The following is a 27,492-nucleotide window of genomic DNA, read 5'->3' as shown; positions in this document are numbered from 1 at the left end:
GTGTTGTTGTTGTTGTTGGTGGTGGGGGTGTTGTTGTTTGTGGTGGTGGTGTTGGTGTTGTTGTTGTTGCTGGTGTTGTTGTTGTTATTGTTGTTGTTGTTGTTGGTGTTGTTGTTGTTATTGGTGTTGGTGTTGTTGGTAGTGGGGGTGTTGTTGTTGTTGGTTTTGGTGTTGTTGTTGGTAGTGGTGTTGTTATTGGTGTTGTTGATGTTGTTGTTGTTGTTGGTGGTGTTGGTAGTGGGGGTGTTGTTGGTTTTGGTGTTGTTGGTGTTGCTGTTGTTATTGTTGGTGGTGTTGTTATTGATGGTGATGTTGTTGGTGTTCGTGGTGTTGTTGTTATTGATGGTGATGTTGTTGCTGGTGGTGTTGCTGGTGTTGTTTTTGGTGGTGTTGTTGGTGTTCGTGATGTTGTTGTTGCTGGTGGTGGTGTTATTGCTGGTGTTCGTGATGTTGTTGTTGCTGGTGCTGTTGCTGGTGCTGTTGTTGGTGGTCATGCAGTAGAAATCAGCGGTGTTAATTAAACATATTGACTTAGTGAAGTGAAGATGGTGACATACCCACCCAACACAGCTGTGATGTGTAACCGACCGTATCACATCAGGAAAGAAACCTGAAACTAGATGAATGTTCCTTCCATCCCACTGTCTGATCACACACACACACACACACACACACACACACACACACACACACACACACACACACACACACACACACACACACACACACACACACACACACACACACACACACACACACACACACACACATTCATGCTCTGAAACATGTGAAAACAGCTAGGGTGTAGGGGTTACTAGGGTGTAGGGGTTAGGGTGGGGCTAGGGGCTAGGGTGTTGGGACTAGGGGTTAGGGGTGTGTAGGGGGGACTTAGGGTGTGTTAGGGTTGGGACTAGGGGGTTAGGGTGTTGGGACTAGGGGTTAGGGGGTGTGTAGGGGTTAGGGTGTAGGGGTTAGGGTGTAGGGGTTAGGGTGTAGGGGTTAGGGTGTAGGGGTTAGGGTGTAGGGGCTAGGGTGTAGGGGGGGACTAGGGTGTGTAGGGGTTAGGGGTGGGTGTAGGGGTTAGGGTGTAGGGGTTAGGGTGTAGGGGTTTAGGGTGTAGGGGTTAGGGTGTAGGGGCTAGGGTGTAGGGGGACTTAGGGTGTAGGGGTTAGGGTGTGTAGGGGTTAGGGTGTAGGGGTTAGGGTGTGGGGCTAGGGTGTGGGACTAGGGGCTAGGGTGTAGGGGTTAGGGTGGGTGTAGGGGCTAGGGTGTGTAGGGGTTAGGGTTAGGGTGTGTAGGGTTGGGACTAGGGGTTAGGGTGTAGGGGTTAGGGTGGGTGTAGGGGTTAGGGTGTAGGGTTGGGACTAGGGGCTAGGGTGTAGGGGTTAGGGTGTAGGGGTTAGGGTGTAGGGGTTGTAGGGGTTAGGGTGTAGGGCTGGGTGTAGGGTTGGGACTAGGGGCTGGGTGTAGGGGTTAGGGTGTAGGGTGTGTAGGGGGGACTTAGGGGGGTGGGTGTAGGGGCTAGGGTGTAGGGTTGGGACTAGGGGCTAGGGTGTAGGGGTTAGGGTGTAGGGGCTAGGGTGTAGGGGTTAGGGTGTAGGGTTGGGACTAGGGTTGGGGGTTAGGGGGGTTAGGGGTAGGGGTAGGGTGTAGGGTTGGGACTAGGGGTTAGGGTGTAGGGTTGGGACTAGGGGTTAGGGTGTAGGGGTTAGGGTGTAGGGGTTAGGGTGTAGGGGCTAGGGGGGTTGTGTAGGGGTTAGGGTGTAGGGTTGGGACTAGGGGCTAGGGTGTAGGGGTTAGGGTGTAGGGGTTAGGGTGTAGGGGTTAGGGTGTAGGGGGGACTAGGGTGTAGGGGTTAGGGTGTAGGGTTGGGACTAGGGGGCTAGGGTGTTGGGACTAGGGGCTAGGGTGTAGGGGTTAGGGTGTAGGGGCTAGGGTGTAGGGTTGGGACTAGGGGCTAGGGTGTAGGGTGTAGGGTGTTAGGGTGTAGGGTTGGGACTAGGGGTGTTAGGGGCTAGGGGTTAGGGTTGTGGGGCTAGGGGTTAGGGTGTAGGGTGTGTAGGGGGACTAGGGTTGGGGTTAGGGTGTAGGGGTTAGGGTGTAGGGGGTTAGGGGGTGTAGGGGTTAGGGTGTAGGGGTTAGGGGGTTGTAGGGATTAGGGTCATACAGTCATCTTAGATCAAATAGTAAAGTAAAAATATGACATTATTTATTGTCACTTTGTGTATTTTATATACAGTGTTGTCGTTGCAGATCAACCTATCAGCTGACTAACAAAACTGATCAATCAACCAACCAAATTAATCAACCAATCAAGTAATCAATCAACGGCTGCAGAGACACAACATTACATGCCTTTAGAGACAGAAGGATTAAAAACCCCAAGGAGTCGTACATCTAGAAGCATTACTGTTAATTATACAAACCAAACAAAATAACCAGGAAATAAATCAAACATTTAAAATCAGAATCATCAATTCATTTCTCTGTACAGATATTATTATATGATATTGCAACCTGATATTGTGCATAAGAGCATCATCACCCATCAGCATCATCATCATCATCATCATCATCACCACTATCATCATCATTATCATCATCATCACCACTATCATCATCATCATCATCATCATCATCATCATCATCACCAAATCTGTTTAAAAGAAGGTCTGTTTCACCAGCGCATTTAAAAGGTCCAGTTTGGCTTCAAACTGTTTACACACTTTACAGGCAATGATGTAGTGTGTGTGTGTGTGTGTGTACATGTCTAGTGTGTGTGTGTGTGTGTACATGTCTAGTGTGTGTGTGTGTGTGTGTGTGTGTGTGTGTGTGTGTGTGTGTGTGTGTGTCTGTGTGTGTGTGTGTGTACATGTCTAGTGTGTGTGTGTGTGTGTGTACATGTCTAGTGTGTGTGTGTGTGTGTGTACATGTCTAGTGTGTGTGTGTGTGTGTGTACATGTCTAGTGTGTGTGTGTGTGTGTGTACATGTCTAGTGTGTGTGTGTGTGTGTGTGTGTACATGTCTAGTGTGTGTGTGTGTGTGTGTGTGTACATGTCTAGTGTGTGTGTGTGTGTGTGTGTGTACATGTCTAGTGTGTGTGTGTGTGTGTGTGTACATGTCTAGTGTGTGTGTGTGTGTGTGTACATGTGTAGTGTGTGTGTGTGTGTACATGTCTAGTGTGTGTGTGTGTACATGTCTAGTGTGTGTGTGTCTGTGTGTGTGTGTGTGTGTGTGTGTGTACATGTCTAGTGTGTGTGTGTGTGTGTGTGTGTACATGTCTAGTGTGTGTGTGTGTGTGTGTGTACATGTCTAGTGTGTGTGTGTGTGTGTGTACATGTCTAGTGTGTGTGTGTGTGTGTGTGTACATGTCTAGTGTGTGTGTGTGTGTGTGTGTGTGTACATGTCTAGTGTGTGTGTGTGTGTGTGTGTGTACATGTCTAGTGTGTGTGTGTGTGTGTGTGTGTCTAGTGTGTGTGTGTGTGTGTGTGTGTGTACATGTCTAGTGTGTGTGTGTGTGTGTGTGTGTACATGTCTAGTGTGTGTGTGTGTGTGTGTGTGTGTACATGTCTAGTGTGTGTGTGTGTGTGTGTGTGTACATGTCTAGTGTGTGTGTGTGTGTGTGTGTACATGTCTAGTGTGTGTGTGTGTGTGTGTGTACATGTCTAGTGTGTGTGTGTGTGTGTGTGTCGGGATGACTAGCTGATCTAATGGGGTAAAGACAGCATCTCTCCTCCCTCTTAATCCCTGTGTTTAAAGTCAATACAGATTCTCAGTTACAACACACACACACACACACACACACACTGTACTGCCATCCCCTGGAGCCAGTGATGTGTGTGTGTGTGTGTGTGTGTTACGTAACCGTGTTCAGTTGTAGAAAATAATTTTTGGTCAGGTGTCAGGGTAGCAGAGTATAAAATATCCTACAAAGTGAATAACAGCTAGAAGACACGACCTCATAGCGTCAGTCTCAAATACAGACCTGTACAACAACGTCATGGTGTCTGTGTGTGTGTGTGTCTGTTTACTCTGTAGAAGAGAGGTTAGGAAGCATGCAAGGTCATGTGTTAGAGGGGGGGAGGGGTTTAGGATGCTAACACCGTAGAACTAGAACGATTAGAACACACATCGCATCCCCATTCCGTGTTCTGAGCCCATTCACGTGGAATGTTGGATTGATCATCACAGTTGTGTCTCCATGGCGATACCATTGTCTGGTTGTGTGTTCTGTTCATTCCAGCTGTATGGGCTATAGAAGTAAACCCTGATTGGGGATTCTATCTAACCTCAGCCCTCTGGCTAGCTAACTGCTAGTGTGACGGACTAGAGAGCCATCAGTCCTAGTGCAATATGTGTTAGGTAGGGGTTATCCCTGGAAGAGAGAGGGGGGAGAGCTGGGGGTTATCCCTGGAAGAGAGAGGGGAGAGCTGGGGGTTATCCCTGGAAGAGAGAGGGGGAGAGCTGGGGTTATCCCTGGTAGAGAGAGAGAGAGGGGGAGAGAGCTGGGGGTTATCCCTGGTAGAGAGGGGGAGAGCTGGGGTTATCCCTGGTAGAGAGGGGGAGAGCTGGGGTTATCCCTGGTAGAGAGGGGGAGAGCTGGGGTTATCCCTGGTAGAGAGAGGGGAGAGCTGGGGTTATCCCTGGTAGAGAGAGCTGGGGGTTATCCCTGGGAGAGGGGGAGAGCTGGGGTTATCCCTGGTAGAGAGAGGGGGAGAGCTGGGGTTATCCCTGGTAGAGAGGGGGGAGAGCTGGGGTTATCCCTGGTAGAGAGAGGGGGAGCTGGGGGTTATCCCTGGTAGAGAGAGAGGGGGTTATCCCTGGTAGCTGGGGTTATCCCTGGTAGAGAGGGGGAGAGCTGGGGTTATCCCTGGTAGAGAGAGGGGGAGAGCTGGGGTTATCCCTGGTAGAGAGGGGGGAGCTGGGGGTTATCCCTGGTAGAGAGGGGGAGAGCTGGGGTTATCCCTGGTAGAGAGGGGGAGAGCTGGGGTTATCCCTGGTAGAGAGGGGGAGGGGGTTATCCCTGGTAGAGCTGGGGTTATCCCTGGTAGAGAGGGGGGAGCTGGGGGTTATCCCTGGTAGAGAGGGGGAGAGCTGGGGTTATCCCTGGTAGCTGGGGTTATCCCTGGTAGAGAGAGGGGAGAGCTGGGGTTATCCCTGGAAGAGAGAGGGGAGAGCTGGGGTTATCCCTGGTAGAGAGGGGGAGAGCTGGGGGTTATCCCTGGTAGAGAGGGGGAGAGCTGGGGTTATCCCTGGTAGAGAGGGGGAGAGCTGGGGGTTATCCCTGGTAGAGAGGGGGGGAGAGCTGGGGTTATCCCTGGTAGAGAGAGGGGGAGCTGGGGTTATCCCTGGTAGAGAGGGGGAGAGCTGGGGTTATCCCTGGTAGAGAGGGGGAGAGCTGGGGTTATCCCTGGAAGAGAGAGAGAGAGAGGATCTCTCTCTCTCAAAATAACCAAAGAGCGGGTTTAGAGCCCAGCCAGGGCTGTGTCAGAGGAGAGGAGGGATCAGAAGTTAGAGGTCATCCAGGTTATCATCCTACCCAGTCCCAGGGTACACAGAGCAGTCTATGAGTCCATCAGTCTCTGTGTATGGTTCAGCTCTTTTCCTGTACAACCTCTCCTCTCCTCTCCTCTCCTCCCTCTCCTCTCCTCTCCTCTCTCTCCTCTCCTCTCCTCCTCCTCTCCTCTCCTCCTCTCCTCCCATCCTCTCCTCCTCCCCTCCTCCTCCCTCTCCTCTCCTCTCCTCCCTCTCCTCTCCTCCTCCTCCCCCCCTCCCCTCCCTCCCCTCCCCTCCCCCCTCCCTCCCCTCCCCTCTCTCCTCTCCTCTCCTGTAAAGTCAGTGGTAGACCACCTGTTTATAGGTTGTATAGTATTAGTGGTTTATGAAGGAGGTTTAACACCTCATAGAAAACACTGAGGACTAGGACTGTTCTGTTCAGCTGTGTGTGTGTGTGTTTGTTAAGTCAGATTTGTCCCTAACACCAGCACACACAAACTCTCTCCCGTATGTGTGTCTCAGACGTCGGACTCGATGCTGGGCATGCGTCGGTAGAGGCGTGGCCTGTTTCCACCGGCGCTGGAGGCCCGGGAGCCGTCACGTAGCCGATTGGCTGCTGGGCCGCCACGGCGGGCGGAGCCATCACGTACGACATCACGGCCGTCTCTGAGGCCACGGGGTAGAAGAACTCCTGGTGGTTACCGTGGGGATGCCCGTGGTGGTTGCCGAGCGTCATCGCCAGGGGGACTAGTTGTTTGTAGAGGTCGGTGGCGGAGCGGCCATGTGCCAGGCGCTGTGCTGCGGCCAGGCTGTTCTCTCCTCGCTGCCCCGTCCCCTCCGCCCTGCAGGAAGGGGTTATGGGAGGGCCGGTCGGGGTACAGGGACTTGGAGCGGCGGGGGAGGGGCAGGGGAGGGGCAGGACGGGATCCAGAGAGTGGTTGAGGGGGAGGAGGAGTAGGGTCGGTCAGAGCGCATGGTGAGGACGTTAGCATAGGGACTATCCTCCAGGAGACCAAAGCTGTTGTTATCTCTGCTGTTGTCCCTGTCTGGCAGACTGAACCCTCTGAACTGACTCTGCTGCCGCTCTGACTCCCTGCCGCCCCCGACGCTGCTGCTGTTGCTTCTCAGGGACGTTCTCGTAGGAGGGCTGTCGGCTGAGCTGGGTGGAGAGGTGAGATCCTGGGGGAGGTTCCGGCAGGGGGAGGTAGTGACTCACCAACCCATCACCCTCGCCCACCAGACCCAGCTCGCTCTGAGGCAGGTAGTGGGTGAACATGTCCCCGCCAGAGTGAGGGTGTGTGTGCTGGGTGTGTGTGTGTGCGTGTGGGGAGTGTGCGTGTGGAGAGTGTGCGTGTGGAGAGTGTGCGTGTGGGGAGTGTGCGTGTGGAGAGTGTGCGTGTGGAGAGTGTGTGTTTGGGGAGTGTGCGTGTGCCTGTGAATAGGTCTGGTACTGCAGCTGGTCTTCACTGATGTCGTAGAGGTTTCCCAGGTGGATGCAGGCATCACAGCGGTTCTGAGGGGAGCGGACTGTGTACAGACCAGAGTAACCTGATAACTTCCCTAGACAGGACCGGCAATGGGTCTGTCTCTGGCCACCTGGGGCATCGAGAGAGGAGAAGAGGGAGAGAGGGAGAGAGGAAGGAGAGAGGAGGAGAGGAGAGGAGAGAGAGAGAGGGAGAGAGAGGGGAGAGGAGGAGAGGAGAGAGAGGAGAGGAGAGGAGAGAGGAGAGGAGAGGAGAGGAGAGGAGAGGAGAGGAGAGGAGAGGAGAGGAGAGGAGAGGAGAGGAGAGGAGAGGAGAGGAGAGAGAGGAGAGGAGAGGAGAGGAGAGGAGAGGAGAGGAGAGGAGAGGAGAGGAGAGGAGAGGAGAGGAGAGGAGAGGAGAGGAGAGAGAGGAGAGGAGAGGAGAGAGAGAGGAGAGGAGAGGAGAGGAGAGGAGAGGAGAGGAGAGGAGAGGAGAGGAGAGGAGAGGAGAGGAGAGGAGAGGAGAGGAGAGGAGAGGAGAGGAGAGGAGGGAGAGGAGAGGGAGAGGAGAGGAGAGGAGAGAGAGAGAGGAGAGGAGAGGAGAGGAGAGGAGGAGAGGAGGAGAGGAGAGGAGAGGGAGAGAGGAGAGGAGAGGAGAGGAGAGGAGAGGAGAGAGGAGAGGAGAGGAGAGAGAGGAGAGAGGAGAGGAGAGGAGAGGGAGGGAGAGGGAGAGGAGAGGAGAGGGAGAGGAGAGGGGAGAGGAGAGAGAGAGAGATGAGGGAGAGGGGAGAGAGAGAGAGGAGGAGAGGAGAGGGAGAGAGGAGAGGAGAGGGGAGAGATGAGGAGAGGGGAGAGCAGAGAGGAGAGAGGGGAGAGGGGAGGAGAAGGTAAGGGAGAGGAGGGAAGGGAGGGGAGAGAGGGAGGTGAGGAGAAGGGAGGGAGGGGAGAGAGGAGAGAGGAGGAGAGGAGATGTATTGATTAACATAATGTATTGATTGACATCATGTATTGATTAAGAGTACATTATCATTTTGGACCCTTGCAGAACCAACTGTAGCAGCAAAACAGAACCCAGGGCTGCTGAGATTAGATGTCTCTTATCTGTGTCAAATGTCTGACAGCAATAATTACCCCTCTAGTTTACTGAACTGAATAGATTTCAATAGAGAAAATAAAATAAGGGACATTTACAACATGCTGATTACCACAGAACATGGTGCTGATTACCACAGAACATGGTGCTGATTACCACAGAACATGGTGCTGATTACCACAGAACATGGTGCTGATTACCACAGAACATGGTGCTGATTACCACAGAACATGGTGCTGATTACCACAGAACATGGTGACATTTATAACATGCTGATTACCACAGAACATGGTGCTGATTACCACAGAACACGGTGCTGAATACCACAGAACATGGTGCTGATTACCACAGAACATTGTGCTGATTACCACAGAACATGGTGCTGATTACCACAGAACACGGTAGACATTTATAACATGCTGATTACCACAGAACACGGTAGACATTTATAACATGCTGATTACCACAGAACATGGTGCTGATTACCACAGAACACGGAAGACATTTATAACATGCTGATTACCACAGAACATGGTGCTGATTACCACAGAACATGGTGCTTTACCAAGAACATGATTACCACAGAACATGGTGCTGATTACCACAGAACATGGTGCATTACCACAGAACATGGTGCTGATTACCACCACAGAACATGGTGGTGATTACCACAGAACATGGTGCTGGTGATTACCACAGAACATGGTGCCACAGAACACGGTAGACATTTATAACATGCTGATTACCACAGAACACGGTAGACATTTATAACATGCTGATTACCACAGAACATGGTGCTGATTACCATAGAACATGGTGCTGATTACCACAGAACATGGTGCTGATTACCACAGAACATGGTGCTGATTACCACAGAACATGGATTACCACAGAACATTTATTAACATGCTGATTACCACAGAACATGGTGCTGATTACCACAGAACATGGTGCTGATTACCACAGAACATGACATTTATAACATGTGATTACCACAGAACATGGTGCTGATTACCACAGAACATGGTAGACATTTATGGTGCTGATTACCACAGAACATGGTGCTGATTACCACAGAACATGGTGCTGATTACCACAGAACATGGTGCTGATTATTACCACAGAACATGGTGCTGATTACCACAGAACATGGTGCTGATTACCACAGAACATGGTGATTACCACAGAACATGGTGCTGATTACCACAGAACATGGTGACATTTATAAACATGGTGCTGATTACCACAGAACATGGTGCTGACATTTAGAACATGGTGCTGATTACCACAGAACATGGTGCTGATTACCACAGAACATGGTGCTGATTACCACAGAACATGGTGCTGATTACCACAGAACATGGTAGACATTTATGATTACCACAGAACATGGTGCTGATTACCACAGAACATGGTGCTGATTACATGGTGCTGATTACCACAGAACATGGTGCTGATTACCATGGTGCAGAACATGGTAGACATTTATAACATGCTGATTACCACAGAACATGGTGCTGATTACCACAGAACATGGTGCATTTATAACATGCTGATTACCACAGAACATGGTGCTGATTACCACAGAACATGGTGACTGATTACCACAGAACATGGTGCTGATTACCACAGAACATGGTGACATTTATAACATGCTGATTACCACAGAACATGGTGCTGATTACCACAGAACATGGATTACCACAGAACATGGTGCTGATTACCACAGAACATGGTGCTGATTACCACAGAACATGAACATGGTGCTGATTACCACATTTAAACATGCTGATTACCACAGAACATGGTGCTGATTACCACAGAACACAGAACATGGTAGACATTTATAACATGCTGATTACCACAGAACATGGTGCTGATTACCACAGAACATGGTGCTGATTACCACAGAACATGGTGCTGATTACCACAGAACATGGTGCTGATTACCACAGAACATGGTGCTGATTACCACAGAACATGGTGCTGATTACCACAGAACATGGTGCTGATTACCACAGAACATGGTGCTGATTACCACAGAACATGGTGCTGATTACCACAGAACATGGTAGACATTTATAACATGGTGATTACCACAGAACATGGTGCTGATTACCACAGAACATGGTGCTGATTACCACAGAACATGGTGCTGATTACCACAGAACATGGTGCTGATTACCACAGAACATGGTGCTGATTACCACAGAACATGGTGCTGATTACCACAGAACATGGTGCTTTACCACAGAACATGGTGCTGATTACCACAGAACATGGTGCTGATTACCACTGAACATGGTGCTGATTACCACAGAACATGGTGCTGATTACCACAGAACATGGTAGACATTTATAACATGCTGATTACCACAGAACATGGTGCTGATTACCACAGAACATGGTGCTGATTACCACAGAACATGGTAGACATTTATAACATGCTGATTACCACAGAACATGGTGCTGATTACCACAGAACACGGTAGACATTTATAACATGCTGATTACCACAGAACATGGTGCTGATTACCACAGAACATGGTGCTGATTACCACAGAACACGGTGCTGATTACCACAGAACATGGTGCTGATTACCACAGAACATGGTGCTGATTACCACAGAACATGGTAGACATTTATAACATGCTGATTACCACAGAACATGGTGACTGATTACCACAGAACATGGTAGACATTTATAAACATGGTGCTGATTACCACAGAACATGGTGCTGATTACCACAGAACATGGTGACATTTATAAGAACATGGTGCTGATTACCACAGAACATGGTGCTGATTACCACAGAACATGGTGCTGATTACCACAGAACATGGTGCTGATTACCACAGAACATGGTAGACATTTATAACATGCTGATTACCACAGAACATGGTGCTGATTACCACAGAACACGGTAGACATTTATAACATGCTGATTACCACAGAACACGGTAGACATTTATAACATGCTGATTACCACAGAACATGGTAGACATTTATAACATGCTGATTACCACAGAACATGGTGCTGATTACCACAGAACATGGTGCTGATTACCACAGAACATGGTGCTGATTACCACAGAACATGGTGCTTTATAACATGATTACCACAGAACATGGTGCTTTATAAGAACATGATTACCACAGAACATGGTGCTGATTACCACAGAACATGGTGCTGATTACCACAGAACATGGTGCTGATTACCACAGAACATGGTGCTGATTACCACAGAACATGGTGCTGATTACCACAGAACATGGTGCTGATTACCACAGAACATGGTGCTGATTACCACAGAACATGGTGCTGATTACCACAGAACATGGTGCTGATTACCACAGAACATGGTGCTGATTACCACAGAACATGGTAGACATTTATAACATGCTGATTACCACAGAACATGGTGCTGATTACCACAGAACATGGTGATGATTACCACAGAACATGGTGATGATTACCACTGAACATGGTAGACATTTATAACATGCTGATTACCACAGAACATGGTAGACATTTATAACATGCTGATTACCACAGAACATGGTGCTGATTACCACAGAACATGGTAGACATTACCACAGAACATGGTGCTGATTACCACAGAACATGGTGCTGATTACCACAGAACATGGTGCTGATTACCACAGAACATGGTGCTGATTACCACAGAACATGGTGCTGATTACCACAGAACATGGTGCTGATTACTACAGAACATGGTAGACATCTAAAACCATAGTTATACTATATTAATACCTCTATAGTACTCTAGTTATACCACATGACTACTTCTATAATACCATAGTTATACTATCTTAATACCTCTATAGTACTCTAGTTATACCACATTACTACCTCTATAGTACTATAGTTATACTACAGTAATCCTTACTGTTCTTGTCCTTGCTGGAGGAGGCAGCTCCAGTGTTGTTGTGATTGTAGTTGCTGTACTTCTATAATACTATAGTTATACTACAGTACTACTTCTATAATACTAGAATTATACTACAGTAATACTTCTATAATACTACAGCTATACTACAGTAATACCACAGTAATTATTATAGAATATTTCTATAACACTACAGCTATAGCACTGTAATACTACAGTAATACATCTATAATACTAGAATTATACTACAGTAATACTACATTAATACTTACAGCTCTTGTCTCTGCCTGAGGAGGCAGCTCCAGTGTTGGTGTGTCTGTTGGTGCTGTACTTCTATAATACTATAGTTATACTACAGTAAAACTACAGTAATACTTCTATAGTACTACAGTAATACTACATTAATACTTACTGATCTTGTCCCTTGTGGAGGAGGCAGCTCTAGTGTTGTTGTGTTTGTAGGTGCTGTACTTCTATAATACTATAGTTATACTACAGTAAAACTACAGTAATACTTCTATAGTACTACAGTAATACTACATTAATACTTACTGCTCTTGTCTTTGCCTGAGGAGGCAGCTCCTGTGCTGGTGTGTTTGTAGGTGCTGTACTTCTATAATACTATAGTTATACTACAGTAAAACTACAGTAATACTTCTATAGTACTACAGTAATACTACATTAATACTTACTGATCTTGTCCCTCGTGGAGGAGGCAGCTCTAGTGTTGTTGTGTTTGTAGGTGCTGTACTTCTATAATACTATAGTTATACTACAGTAAAACTACAGTAATACTTCTATAGTACTACAGTAATACTACATTAATACTTACTGCTCTTGTCTTTGCCTGAGGAGGCAGCTCCTGTGCTGGTGTGTTTGTAGGTGCTGTACTTCTATAATACTATAGTTATACTACAGTAAAACTACAGTAATACTTCTATAGTACTACAGTAATACTACATTAATACTTACTGATCTTGTCCCTTTGGAGGAGGCAGCTCTAGTGTTGTTGTGTTTGTAGGTGCTGTACTTCTATAATACTATAGTTATACTACAGTAAAACTACAGGTGTAATACTTCTATAGTACTACAGTAATACTACATTAATACTTACTGCTCTTGTCTTTGCCTGAGGAGGCAGCTCCTGTGCTGGTGTGTTTGTAGGTGCTGTACTTCTATAATACTATAGTTATACTACAGTAAAACTACAGTAATACTTCTATAGTACTACAGTAATACTACATTAATACTTACTGCTCTTGTCTTTGCCTGAGGAGGCAGCTCCTGTGCTGGTGTGTTTGTAGGTGCTGTACTTCTTGTCCTTCAGAGAGTGGAGGTCAGCGTCGGCAGAGTGGCTGTGGTGTAGCAGACTGGCGCTCAGCTGCAGGACGGAAGCGTCCCCGGTGTTGGAGTGCTCCGAGTGAGAGTGTCTGAGGTCGGAGTGCGTGTGTGTGACGTCGGGGGGTTCCTGGAGGCTGTCTCTCTGGTAGAGCGGGGCGGAGTGTAGACTGGCCTGGTCTGAGTCTATGGAATAGATCTTCTCGTGGCTCCTCCCACTGCAGCCTCCCCCTCCTACACCTCCCACCCCCCCCACCGGGCGTTTTTTCAGCCCGTCTTTTGGGGTTTGAACCCCCCCTGGAGACATCCCCATCCTGGGCCCCCAGATCGGATTCCATGTAGGAGGGGGCCGGCTGGAACACTCGGAGATGTCGGAATGGGGCGGGTCTTCAGGGAGGTAACGCTGGCTCTTCATTGTTGCATGGCCCGGGACAGAGGCGGAGCCAGCGGATCCGGGGCGGGACCACCAGCAGGACCGGACAACGGGATTGGTCCTTGTTTCAGCGTCTCCACGCTCTTCTTCCACAGGGCGCGGGGTTTGGAAGCGGGGCCGGCCGAGCCGGGGGGGTGGGGTTTGCCGTTGTCGGCGGTAACGCTGACCTCTACGTCGTTGAGGCTGAAGGGGTGGGGTTTGGGTTTCCCCGGGTACGGGCCTGGGGATGAGTTATTCAGCAGGTCTTTGTGCCGATCCAGGAAGCCCTGTAGCGTGGAAGTGTTGCTATAGAGACCACCCTGGCCTTTAGGAGACAGACTGACGACAGAGTTCCCTAGAGAAAGACAGCACAACATCTATAATCTATAGAGACCTCCTGGAGACAGTATAACATCTATAACAGAGAGACCACCTGGAGACAGTGTAACATCTATAATCTACAGAGACCTCCTGGAGACAGTATAACATCTATAATCTATAGAGACCTCCTGGAGACAGTATAACATCTATAACATAGAGACCACCTGGAGACAGTATAACATCTATAATCTATAGAGACCTCCTGGAGACAGTATAACATCTATAATCTATAGAGACCTCCTGGAGACAGTATAACATCTATACTCTATAGAGACCACCTGGAGACAGTATAACATCTATAATCTATAGAGACCTCCTGGAGACAGTATAACATCTATAATCTATAGAGACCTCCTGGAGACAGTATAACATCTATAATCTATAGAGACCTCCTGGAGACAGTATAACATCTATAATCTATAGAGACCTCCTGGAGACTGTATAACATCTATAATCTATAGAGACCTCCTGGAGACAGTATAACATCTATAATCTATAGAGACCACCTGGAGACAGTATAACATCTATAATCTATAGAGACCTCCTGGAGACAGTATAACATCTATAATCTATAGAGACCTCCTGGAGACAGTATAACATCTATAATCTATAGAGACCTCCTGGAGACAGTATAACATCTATAAACATCTATAATCTATAGAGACCACCTGGAGACAGTATAACATCTATAATCTATAGAGACCACCTGGAGACAGTATAACATCTATAATCTATAGAGACCTCCTGGAGACAGTATAACATCTATAATCTATGGAGAGACCTCCTGGAGACAGTATAACATCTATAATCTATAGAGACCTCCTGGAGACAGTATAACATCTATAATCTATAGAGACCTCCTGGAGACAGTATAACATCTATAATCTATAGAGACCTCCTGGAGACTGTATAACATCTATAATCTATAGAGACCTCCTGGAGACAGTATAACATCTATAATCTATAGAGACCTCCTGGAGACAGTATAACATCTATAATCTATAGAGACCTCCTGGAGACAGTATAACATCTATAACATAGAGACCACCTGGAGACAGTATAACATCTATAATCTATAGAGACCACCTGGAGACAGTATAACATCTATAATCTATAGAGACCTCCTGGAGACAGTATAACATCTATAATCTATAGAGACCTCCTGGAGACAGTATAACATCTATAATCTATAGAGACCTCCTGGAGACAGTATAACATCTATAACATAGAGACCACCTGGAGACAGTATAACATCTATAATCTATAGAGACCTCCTGGAGACAGTATAACATCTATAATCTATAGAGACCTCCTGGAGACAGTATAACATCTATAATCTATAGAGACCACCTGGAGACAGTATAACATCTATAATCTATAGAGACCTATAATCTATAGAGACTGGAGACAGTATAACATCTATAATCTATAGAGACCTCCTGGAGACAGTATAACATCTATAATCTATAGAGACCTCCTGGAGACAGTATAACATCTATAATCTATAGAGACCACCTGGAGACAGTATAACATCTATAATCTATAGAGACCTCCTGGAGTACATCTATAACATCTATAACATAGAGACCTCCTGGAGACAGTATAACATCTATAATCTATAGAGACCACCTGGAGACAGTACAACATCTATAATCTATAGAGACCTCCTGGAGACAGTATAACATCTATAATCTATAGAGACCTCCTGGAGACAGTATAACATCTATAATCTATAGAGACCACCTGGAGACAGTATAACGTCTATAATCTATAGAGACCCTCCTGGAGACAGTATAACATCTATAATCTATAGAGACCTCCTGGAGACAGTATAACATCTATAATCTATAGAGACCACCTGGAGACAGTATAACATCTATAATCTATAGAGACCTCCTGGAGACAGTATAACATCTATAACATAGAGACCTCCTGGAGACAGTATAACATCTATAACATAGAGACCACCTGGAGACAGTACAACATCTATAATCTATAGAGACCTCCTGGAGACAGCACAACATCTATAATCTATAGAGACCTCCTGGAGACAGTATAACATCTATAACAGAGAGACCACCTGGAGACAGTGTAACATCTATAATCTACAGAGACCTCCTGGAGACAGTATAACATCTATAATCTAGAGAGACCACCTGGAGACAGTATAACATCTATAATCTATAGAGACCACCTGGAGACAGTATAACATCTATAATCTATAGAGACCTCCTGGAGACAGTATAACATCTATAATCTATAGAGACCTCCTGGAGACAGTATAATATCTATAATCTATAGAGACCTCCTGGAGACAGTATAACATCTATAATCTATAGAGACCACCTGGAGACAGTATAACATCTATAATCTATAGAGACCTCCTGGAGACAGTATAACATCTATAACATAGAGACCTCCTGGAGACAGTATAACATCTATAACATAGAGACCTCCTGGAGACAGTATAACATCTATTCAGGATACTGAATCTACACCTGTTACTACATTTATTATGTCTACACCTCTACTGTGGGGTTCTATTACTACATTTATTATGTCTACACCTCTACTGTGGGGTTCTGTTACTACATTTATTATGTCTACACCTCTACTGTGGGGTTCTGTTACTACATTTATTATGTCTACACCTCTACTGTGGGGTTCTGTTACTACATTTATTATGTCTACACCTCTACTGTGGGGTTCTGTTACTACATTTATTATGTCTACCCCTCTTCTGTTACTGTGGGGTTCTGTTACTACATTTATTATGTCTACACCTCTACTGTGGGGTTCTGTTACTACATTTATTATGTCTACACCTCTACTGTGGGTTTCTGTTACTACATTTATTATGTCTACACCTCTACTGTGGGGTTCTGTTACTACATTTATTATGTCTACACCTCTACTGTGGGGTTCTGTTACTACATTTATTATGTCTACACCTCTACTGTGGGGTTCTGTTACTACATTTATTATGTCTACACCTCTACTGTGGGGTTCTGTTACTACATTTATTATGTCTACACCTCTACTGTGGGGTTCTGTTACTACATTTATTATGTCTACACCTCTACTGTGGGGTTCTGTTACTACATTTATTATGTCTACACCTCTACTGTGGGGTTCTGTTACTACATTTATTATGTTTACACCTCTACTGTGGGTTTCTGTTACTACATTTATTATGTCTACACCTCTACTGTGGGGTTCTGTTACTACAATTATTATGTCTACACCTCTACTGTGGGGCTCTGTTACTACATTTATTATGTCTACACCTCTACTCTGGGGTTCTGTTACTACATTTATTATGTCTACACCTCTACTGTGGGGTTCTGTTACTACATTTATTATGTCTACACCTCTACTGTGGGGTTCTGTTACTACATTTATTATGTCTACACCTCTACTGTGGGGTTCTGTTACTACATTTATTATGTCTACACCTCTACTGTGGGGTTCTGTTACTACATTTATTATGTCTACACCTCTACTGTGGGGTTCTGTTTCTACATTTATTATGTCTACCCCTCTACTGTGGGGTTCTGTAACTACATTTATTATGTCTACACCTCTACTGTGGGGTTCTGTTACTACATTTATTATATCTACGTTCGGTTTTGAAACTTTTTTTTCTACCAACACTTTAATGAATACTTTTAAAGTAAGTTATGTTATCTAATCATTAATATATACATATTCAAAAAATATATATTTATAAAAAAATTGTCTTAAAGTATAATTGTTAGAGATGACTAATGTTACTGTCCCCTCTACAAAAACAATACTTAAAAACGTGTACATTTAATTGGGAGTGCCAATATGGTTGTACCTTCCAGGCCTCTCGTAGCATCAGCAGTTCAAGATGTATATACATCATTGGGTACGACAGTTGAAATAAGCTGATGAGGCATTTTTAAGTTACATTCTTGAAGAATCAAAGGATATATAATCATGAATTTAATTTAAAAGTTCCAAAAATGTTAAGTAGCAGATTTTCCCTTTAATTTCCTGATAAAATTCCCCAACATTTTTCCTGAAGTCCCGGTTGGAATATTCCCAGGGAATTTGAAATCCTCCAACCAGTTAGTTTTTTTTGGAAAGGTTCCTGTAATTCTATCATTTTTGTTGCTTGGTTAGAGATGTGAGGTCAGGGTTTAGAGGTCATGGGTTTATCACACCTTTCATCATGTTGATGATACCGGGCTGCAGCAAGGCCGGGGAGCGTTTAGGAGATGAAGAAGACAGGGTGATCTTCTTAGCTGACTTCAGAAGGTGTAACATGTTGGCCTGAGGAGAGAAGTCCAACTCCGGAGGCTTCTTCTTTAACTCTATATGGACCCCGTGGACACAAGACCAGATACCCTGGAGAGGAGGAGGAGGAGGAGGAGGAGGAGGAGGAGGAGGAGGAGGAGGAGGGAGGAGGAGGAGGAGGAGGAGGAGGAGGAGGAGAGGAGGAGGAGGAGGAGGGGAGGAGGGAGGAGGAGGAGGAGGGAGGGGAGGAAAGGATGAGGAGAGGAGGAGATGAGGAAGAGAGGAGGGGGTGATGATGATGATGGTGATGGAGTGGCAGGAGGGGCAGGAGGAGAAAAGGGAACAGAAAGATAGAGGAAGAAGATTAGTGTGAGGCAGCACACACAGACAGAGAGAGAGACAGACAGAGAGACAGACAGCGAGACAGACAGACAGACACACAGACAGAGAGAGAGAGACTGACAGACAGAGAGACAGACAGAGAGACAGACAGACAGACAGGCAGACAGACAGACAGACAGACAGACAGACAGACAGACAGACAGACAGACAGACAGACAGACAGACAGACAGACAGACAGACAGACAGACAGAGAGACAGACAGACAGAGAAACAGACAGACAGACAGACAGAGAGACAGACAGACAGAGACAGACAGAGAGAGAGAGACAAGACAGACAGACAGACAGACAGAGAGACAGACAGAGAGAGACAGAGAGAGAGAGAGAGACAGAGAGACAGACAGAGAGACAGACAGACAAAAGAGTAACCCTTGGTAGTAGCACTACTCCTCACTACTCCTCTTAAAACCTCACTACTCCTCTTAACTCCTCACTACTCCTCTTAACTCCTTACTACTCCTCACTACTCCTCTTAACTCCTCTTAACTCCTCACTACTCCTCTAAACTCCTCACTACTCCTCTTAACTCCTCACTACTCCTCTTAACTCCTCCACACTCCTCACCTCTCTGCTCAGCGCAGCACAGTGACAGGGACATGACTGATAAACTGGGGTCAACACGAGGAACATGACTGATAAATAAACTGGAGTCAACACGAGGAACATGACTGATAAATAAACTGGAGTCAACACGAGGGACATGACTGATAAATAAACTGGAGTCAACACAACACGAGGGACATGACTGATAAATAAACTGGAGTCAACACGAGGGACATGACTGGTAAATAAACTGGAGTCAACACCGAGGGACATGACTGATAAACTGGAGTCAACACCGAGGGACATGACTGATAAATAAACTGGAGTCAGCACGAGGGAGAAGACTGATAAATAAACTCTTGTGTGTGTGTCGAGTGTAGGAGGAGGGGGTGTCAGGGCAAGAGGAGGGGTGTCAGGGCAAGAGGAGGGGTGTCAGGGCAAGAGAAGGGGTGTCAGGGAAGGAGGAGGGGGACGATAAATAGGGTAGGAGGAGGGGTGTTAGGGTAGGAAGAGGGGTGTCAGGGCAAGAGGAGGGGTGTCAGGGCAAGATGAGGGGTGTCAGGGCAAGAGGAGGGGTGTCAGGGAAGAGGAGGGGGTGTCAGGGTAGGAGGAGGGGTGTCAGGGCAGGAGGAGGGGTGTCAGAGCAGGGGGGAGGGGGTGTCAGAAAGCAGGAGGAGGGGGGTGTCAGGGCAGGAGGAGGGGATGTCAGAGCAGGGGGAGGGGGTGTCAGAGCAGGAGGGGGAGGGGGTGTCAGAGCAGGAGGAGGGGGTGTCAGGGCAGGAGGAGATGTTGTCAGGGAAGGAGGAAGGGATGTCAGAGAAGATCTGGTGTCAGAGCAGGAGGAGGGGGTGTCAGGGCAGGAGGAGATGTTGTCAGAGCAGGAGTAGAGGATGTCAGAGCAGAGTGTGTGTCAGAGACTGGCCCTAATCCAGGCTAAGACAGTAGAAAGAGACTGGCCCTAACCCAGGCTGAGACTTTAGAAACAGACTGGCCCTAACCCAGGCTAAGACAGTAGGAACAGACTGGCCCTAACCCAGGCTGAGAGACAGTAGAAAGAGACTGGCCCTAACCCAGGCTAAGACAGTAGGAACAGACTGGCCCTAACCCAGGCTGAGAGACAGTAGAAAGAGACTGGCCCTAACCCAGGCTAAGAGACAGTAGAAACAGACTGGCCCTAACCCAGGCTGAGAGACAGTAGAAAGAGACTGGCCCTAACCCAGGCTAAGAGACAGTAGGAACAGACTGGCCCTGACCCAGGCCGAGAGACAGTAGAAAGACTGGCCCTAACCCAGGCTGAGAGACAGTAGAAAGAGACTGGCCCTAACCCAGGCTGAGAGACAGTAGAAAGAGACTGGCCCTAACCCAGGCTGAGAGACAGTAGAAAGAGACTGGCCCTAACCAAGGCTAAGAGACAGTAGAAAGAGACTGGCCCTGACCCAGGCTAAGAGACAGTAGAAAGAGACTGGCCCTAACCAAGGCTAAGAGACAGTAGAAAGAGACTGGCCCTGACCCAGGCTAAGAGACAGTAGAAAGAGACTGGCCCTAACCCAGGCTAAGAGACAGTAGAAAGAGACTGGCCCTAACCCAGGCTGAGAGACAGTAGAAAGAGACTGGCCCTAACCCAGGCTGAGAGACTGTAGAAAGAGACTGGCCCTAACCCAGGCTGAGAGACTGGAGAAAGAGACTGGCCCTAACCCAGGCTGAGAGACAGTAGAAAGAGACTGGCCCTAACCAGGCTAAGAGACAGTAGAAAGAGACTGGCCCTGACCCAGGCTGAGAGACAGTAGAAAGAGACTGGCCCTAACCCAGGCTGAGACTGTAGAAAGAGACTGGCCCTAACCCAGGCTAAGAGACAGTAGAAAGAGACTGGCCCTAACCCAGGCTAAGACAGTAAAAGAGACTGGCCCTACCCCAGGCTGAGACTTTAGAAACAGACTGGCCCTAACCCAGGCTAAGACAGTAGGAACAGACTGGCCCTAACCCAGGCTGAGAGACAGTAGAAACAGACTGGCCCTAACCCAGGCTAAGACAGTAGGAACAGACTGCCCTAACCCAGGCTGAGAGACAGTAGAAAGAGACTGGCCCTAACCCAGGCTAAGAGACAGTAGAAACAGACTGGCCCTAACCCAGGCTGAGAGACAGTAGAAAGAGACTGGCCCTAACCCAGGCTAAGAGACAGTAGGAACAGACTGGCCCTGACCCAGGCCGAGAGACAGTAGAAAGAGACTGGCCCTAACCCAGGCTGAGAGACAGTAGAAAGAGACTGGCCCTAACCCAGGCTGAGAGACAGTAGAAAGAGACTGGCCCTAACCCAGGCTGAGAGACAGTAGAAAGAGACTGGCCCTAACCAAGGCTAAGAGACAGTAGAAAGAGACTGGCCCTGACCCAGGCTAAGAGACAGTAGAAAGAGACTGGCCCTAACCAGGCTAAGAGACAGTAGAAAGAGACTGGCCCTGACCCAGGCTAAGAGACAGTAGAAAGAGACTGGCCCTAACCCAGGCTAAGAGACAGTAGAAAGAGACTGGCCCTAACCCAGGCTGAGAGACAGTAGAAAGAGACTGGCCCTAACCCAGGCTGAGAGACTGTAGAAAGAGACTGGCCCTAACCCAGGCTGAGAGACTGGAGAAAGAGACTGGCCCTAACCCAGGCTGAGAGACAGTAGAAAGAGACTGGCCCTAACCAAGGCTAAGAGACAGTAGAAAGAGACTGGCCCTGACCCAGGCTGAGAGACAGTAGAAAGAGACTGGCCCTAACCCAGGCTGAGACTGTAGAAAGAGACTGGCCCTGACCCAGGCTGAGAGACAGTAAAAAGAGACTGGCCCTGACCCAGGCTGAGAGACAGTAGAAAGAGACTGGCCCGGACCCAGGCTGAGAAAGGATGGCTAGTAAAGTACAGGAGCAGAATAGAGAACAGAGACAGAGGGTGAGGTGATGTATCTGTTCTCTGCCTCAGGCTGCAACACCTGGCTCTATTTCACAGCAGTAACCTGACCATCTCCCTCCCTCCTTCCTCCATCCTCTTCTCTCTCTCTCTCTCTCTCTTTCTCTCTCTCTCTCTATGTCTCTCTCTCTCTCTCTTTCTCTCTCCTTCCTCCATCCCCCTCTTTCTCTCTCTCTCTCTCTCTCTCTCTCTCTCTTTCTCTCCTTCCTCCATCCCCTTCTCTCTCTCTCTCTCTCTGTCTCTCTCTCTCTCTTTCACTCTCCTTCCTCCATCCCCCCCTCTCTCTCTCTCCTCCTCCCTCTCTCTCCATCTCAACCTGACAGACAGAGCAGTGAAACAGCAACTTGACCTCCTGTAGAAGAGGTGTTCTTCAACCCTTAGCCCCTGTACCTTACCCCCTCCATCCTACTCCCCTACCCCTCCATTCTACCCTCTACACCCTACCCTCCATCCTACCCCCTACCCCTCCATCCTACCCCTACCCCTCCATCCTACCCCCATACCCCCTTCATCCAGTCTTACCCTGCTGATGGTGAAGAGCAGACCAGGTCGTCCGTTACAGACTCCAGTGAAACAGTATCTCAGCCTCATTCTACACCCTAACCCCTACCGAGTACCCTAACCCCTACCCAGTACCCTAACCCCTGCCCAGTACCCTAACCCCTACCCAGTACCCTAACCCCTACCCAGTACCCTAACCCCTACCCAGTACCCTTCAGTCTTACCCTGCTGATGGTGAAGAGCAGACCAGGTCGTCCATTACAGACTCCAGTGAAACAGTATCTCAGCCTCCAGTAGAAGAGGTGTTCTGATATGAAGGTAATTAGAGACAGGCCCATGGCGGTAGCCAGCATGTAAAACACTCCGGCCATGTTGTCTATATCCAGCTGACTGGACATCACCTCGTTCTTCTCATTGTGACAGATCCCCGTTAGCCAGATAGCCTCCAACTCCTCCATCTCACCTGGAGAAGAGGGGAGAGAGAGAGAGAGAGAGAGAGAGAGAGAGAGAGAGAGAGAGAGAGAGAGAGAGAGAGAGAGAGAGACAGAGACAGAGAGAGAGAGAGAGAGAGAGAGAGAGAGAGAGAGAGAGAGAGAGAGAGAGAGAGAGAGAGAGAGAGAGAGAGAGAGAGAGAGAGAGAGAGACAGAGAGAGAGAGAGACAGAGAAAGAGAGAAGAGAGAGAGAGAGAGAGAGAGAGAGAGACAGAGAGAGAGAGAGACAGAGAGAGAGAGACAGAGAAAGAGAGGAGAGAGAGAGAGAGAGAGAGAGAGAGAGAGAGGGGGCAGGGAGAGATAGAGAGGTTGGGGTAGAGAGATAGAGAGATTGAGAGATAGACAGTAAGTAAAGTCTATGACATGATCTTTCGAGAGAGAGAGAGGTAGACAGTAAGTAAAGGCTATGACATGATCTATTGATAGAGAGAGAGAGGTAGACAGTAAGTAAAGGCTATGACATGATCTATTGATAGAGAGGTAGACAGTAAGTAAAGGCTATGACATGATCTATTGATAGAGAGAGAGAGGTAGACAGTAAGTAAAGGCTATGACATGATCTATTGATAGAGAGAGAGAGGTACACAGTAAGTAGTCTATGACATGATCTATTGATAGAGAGGTAGACAGTAGGTAAAGGCTATGACATGATCTATTGATAGAGAGGTAGACAGTAAGTAAAGGCTATGACATGATCTATTGATAGAGAGGTAGACAGTAAGTAAAGGCTATGACATGATCTATTGATAGAGAGGTAGACAGTAAGTAAAGGCCATGACATGATCTATTGATAGAGAGAGAGAGGTAGACAGTAAGTAAAGGCTATGACATGATCTATTGAGAGAGAGAGAGAGATAGACAGTAAGTAAAGGCTATGACATGATCTATTGATAGAGAGAGAGAGGTAGACAGTAGGTAGTCTATGACATGATCTATTCATAGAGAGAGAGAGATAGACAGTAAGTAAAGGCTATGACATGATCTATTGATAGAGAGAGAGAGGTAGACAGTAAGTAAAGGCTATGACATGATCTACTGATAGAGAGGTAGACAGTAAGTAAAGGCTATGACATGATCTATTGATAGAGAGGTAGACAGTAAGTAAAGGCTATGACATGATCTACTGATAGAGAGGTAGACAGTAAGTAAAGGCTATGACATGATCTATTGATAGAGAGAGAAAGGTAGACATTGACACAGACAGAGGGGCCACAGAAGTGTGGAGAGGAGGGGTGAGGAGGGGGAGACAGAGGGGGTGGGGAGGGGTGAGGAGGGGGAGACAGAAGGGGTGAGGAGGGGTGAGGAGGGGCAGACAGAAGGGGTGAGGAGGGGTGAGGAGGGGGAGACAGAAGGGGTGGAGAGGGGTGAGGAGGGGGAGGCAGAATGGGGTGAGGAGGGGTGAGGAGGGGGAGACAGAGGGGGTGGAGAGGGGTGAGGAGGGGGCGACAGAAGGGGTGAGGAGGGGTGAGGAGGGGGAGACAGAAGGGGTGAGGAGGGGTGAGGGGGGGAGACAGAGGGGGTGGGGAGGGGTGAGGAGGGGGAGACAGAAGGGGGTGAGGAGGGGTGAGGAGGGGGAGACAGAAGGGGTGGAGAGGGGGTGAGGAGGGGGAGGCAGAAGGGGGTGAGGAGGGGTGAGGAGGGGGAGACAGAAGGGGGTGGAGAGGGGTGAGGAGGGGGAGACAGAAGGAGGGGGTGAGGAGGGATGAGGAGGAGGAGACGGTAATGTAACCATGGTAACTGTGTGACGGTAATACTGTAGACCGCTAGCTGGCTGTGTGAATGTAACCATGGTAACTGTGTGACGGTAATACTGTAGTCCGCTAGCTGGCTGTGTGACTGTAACCATGGTAATACTAGCTGGTCTATCTTCCTGTTATTAGCTATCATAGCAGGCCTACCAATAATATACCCTTATTCCTGAAGTGTGCACACGTTCACTAAAATCCCAGACATTTAAAAAGCATTGCATTGGTGGAGGTACTTCCTATTTCTCATTCAAGTCCTTTCCTTTCAGATCACTGAAGGGAACAAGTGTACACTTTGTGAGGAAGGACAGATAGTGGGACCAGAGTGCAACATGCTAGCTGTGTGGCCTGGTAGGGAAGGCTGTATTGCAGTGTGGTGGAGATGTAGTGGAGATTCTCTACATTGTTGTGATTAGTGACACTGTAGTGTATCATTTTCCCTCAGGGAAAATGGTGTCCATTTAGTGGAGCTGTATGGTCCAGGTACTGCTGCTCTCCTCTCCTCCCTCTCTCCCCTTTCTCATCCCTCTCTCCTCTCTCCTCTTTCTCATATCTCTCTCCTCTCCTCCTCTCCTCTCTCCTCCTCTCCTCTCTCCCCTTTCTCATATCGCTCTCCTCTCCTCCTCTCCTCTCTCCTCCTCTCCTCTCTCCTCCTCTCCTCTCTCCTCTCTCCTCTTTCTCATATCTCTCTCCTCTCTCCTCTCCTCCCTCCCTTCTCCTCTCCCTCCTCTCTCCCCTTTCTCATCCCTGTCTCCTCTTCTCCTCTCATCCTTCTCTCCTCCCTTTCTCCTCACCTCCTCTCATCCCTCTCTCCTCCTCTCATCCCTCTCTCCTCCTCTCATCCCTCTCTCCTCTCCTCACTCTCATCCCTCACCTCCTCTCATGCCTCCCTCCTCTCCTCCCTCACCTCCTCTCATGCCTCCCTCCTCTCCTCCTCTCATCCCTCACCTCCTCTCATGCCTCCCTCCTCTCATCCTCTCTCCTCCTCTCCTCACTCTCTCCTCTCCTCCCTCTCTCCTGAATCAGAATGAGTGAGCTAACTGTAAGTGGCTCTGGATAAGAGCGTCTGCTAAATGACTAACATGTCAATGTAGAGAGACATGAAGAGAGTGTTGGATATTATGAGAGACGAGAGGAGAGTGTAGGATATGAAGAGAGATGAGAAGAGAGGGTAGGATATGAAGAGAGACAAGAAGAGAGATGAGGAGAGTGTAGGATATGAAGAGAGATGAGAAGAGAGGGTAGGATATGAAGAGAGACAAGAAGAGAGGGTAGGATATGTAGAGAGACGAGAAGAGAGATGAGGAGAGTGTAGGATATGTAGAGACGAGAAGAGAGGGTAGGTTATGTAGAGAGACGAGAAGAGAGGGTAGGATATGAAGAGAGACAAGAAGAGAGATGAGGAGAGTGTAGGATATGAAGAGAGATGAGAAGAGAGGGTAGGATATGTAGAGAGACAAGAAGAGAGGGTAGGATATGAAGAGAGACAAGAAGAGAGATGAGGAGAGTGTAGGATATGTAGAGAGACGAGAAGAGAGGGTAGGATATGAAGAGAGACAAGAAGAGAGGTGAGGAGAGTGTAGGATATGTAGAGAGATGAGAAGAGAGGGTAGGATATGTAGAGAGACAAGAAGAGAGGGTAGGATATGAAGAGAGACAAGAAGAGAGATGAGGAGAGTGTAGGATATGTAGAGAGACGAGAAGAGAGGGTAGGTTATGTAGAGAGACGAGAAGAGAGGGTAGGATATGAAGAGAGACAAGAAGAGAGGTGAGGAGAGTGTAGGATATGTAGAGAGACGAGAAGAGAGGGTAGGTTATGTAGAGAGACGAGAAGAGAGGGTAGGATATGAAGAGAGACAAGAAGAGAGGGTAGGATATGTAGAGAAATGAGAAGAGAGTGTAGGATATGAAGAGAGATGAGAAGAGAGTGTAGGATATGTAGAGAGACGAGAATAGAGTGTAGGATATGAAGAGAGATGAGAAGAGAGGGTAGGATTTTGTGTCCATTTAGTGGAGCTGTATGGTCCAGGTACTGCTGCTCTCCTCTCCTCCCTCTCTCCCCTTTCTCATCCCTCTCTCCTCTCTCCTCTTTCTCATATCTCTCTCCTCTCCTCCTCTCCTCTCTCCTCCTCTCCTCTCTCCTCCTCTCCTCTCTCCTCTCTCCTCTTTCTCATATCTCTCTCCTCTCTCCTCTCCTCCCTCCTCTCTCCTCTCCCTCCTCTCTCCCCTTTCTCATCCCTGTCTCCTCTTCTCCTCTCATCCTTCTCTCCTCCTCTCCTCCCTTTCTCCTCACCTCCTCTCATCCCTCTCTCCTCCTCTCATCCCTCTCTCCTCTCCTCACTCTCATCCCTCACCTCCTCTCATGCCTCCCTCCTCTCCTCCTCTCCCTCCCCACCTCCTCTCATGCCTCCCTCCTCTCTTCCTCTCATCCCTCACCTCCTCTCATGCCTCCCTCCTCTCATCCTCTCTCCTCCTCTCCTCACTCTCTCCTCTCCTCCCTCTCTCCTGAA

At 47.9% G+C, this 27,492-nt stretch overlaps 1 pseudogene; it reads right to left on the bottom strand.

Annotated features, from left to right (window-relative positions):
* Nucleotides 1-5,822: 5,822 nt before the first annotated feature.
* Nucleotides 5,823-27,492, bottom strand: part of LOC121845040 — a 112,790-nt pseudogene continuing 91,120 nt past the window's right edge.

This window comes from Oncorhynchus tshawytscha, unplaced genomic scaffold (assembly GCF_018296145.1).
Source record: "Oncorhynchus tshawytscha isolate Ot180627B unplaced genomic scaffold, Otsh_v2.0 Un_contig_1091_pilon_pilon, whole genome shotgun sequence".
NCBI classification, from domain to species: Eukaryota; Metazoa; Chordata; class Actinopteri; order Salmoniformes; family Salmonidae; genus Oncorhynchus; species Oncorhynchus tshawytscha.
Note: the sequence above shows the minus strand (reverse complement) of the source record. Positions and strands in the feature narration are given on the sequence as shown.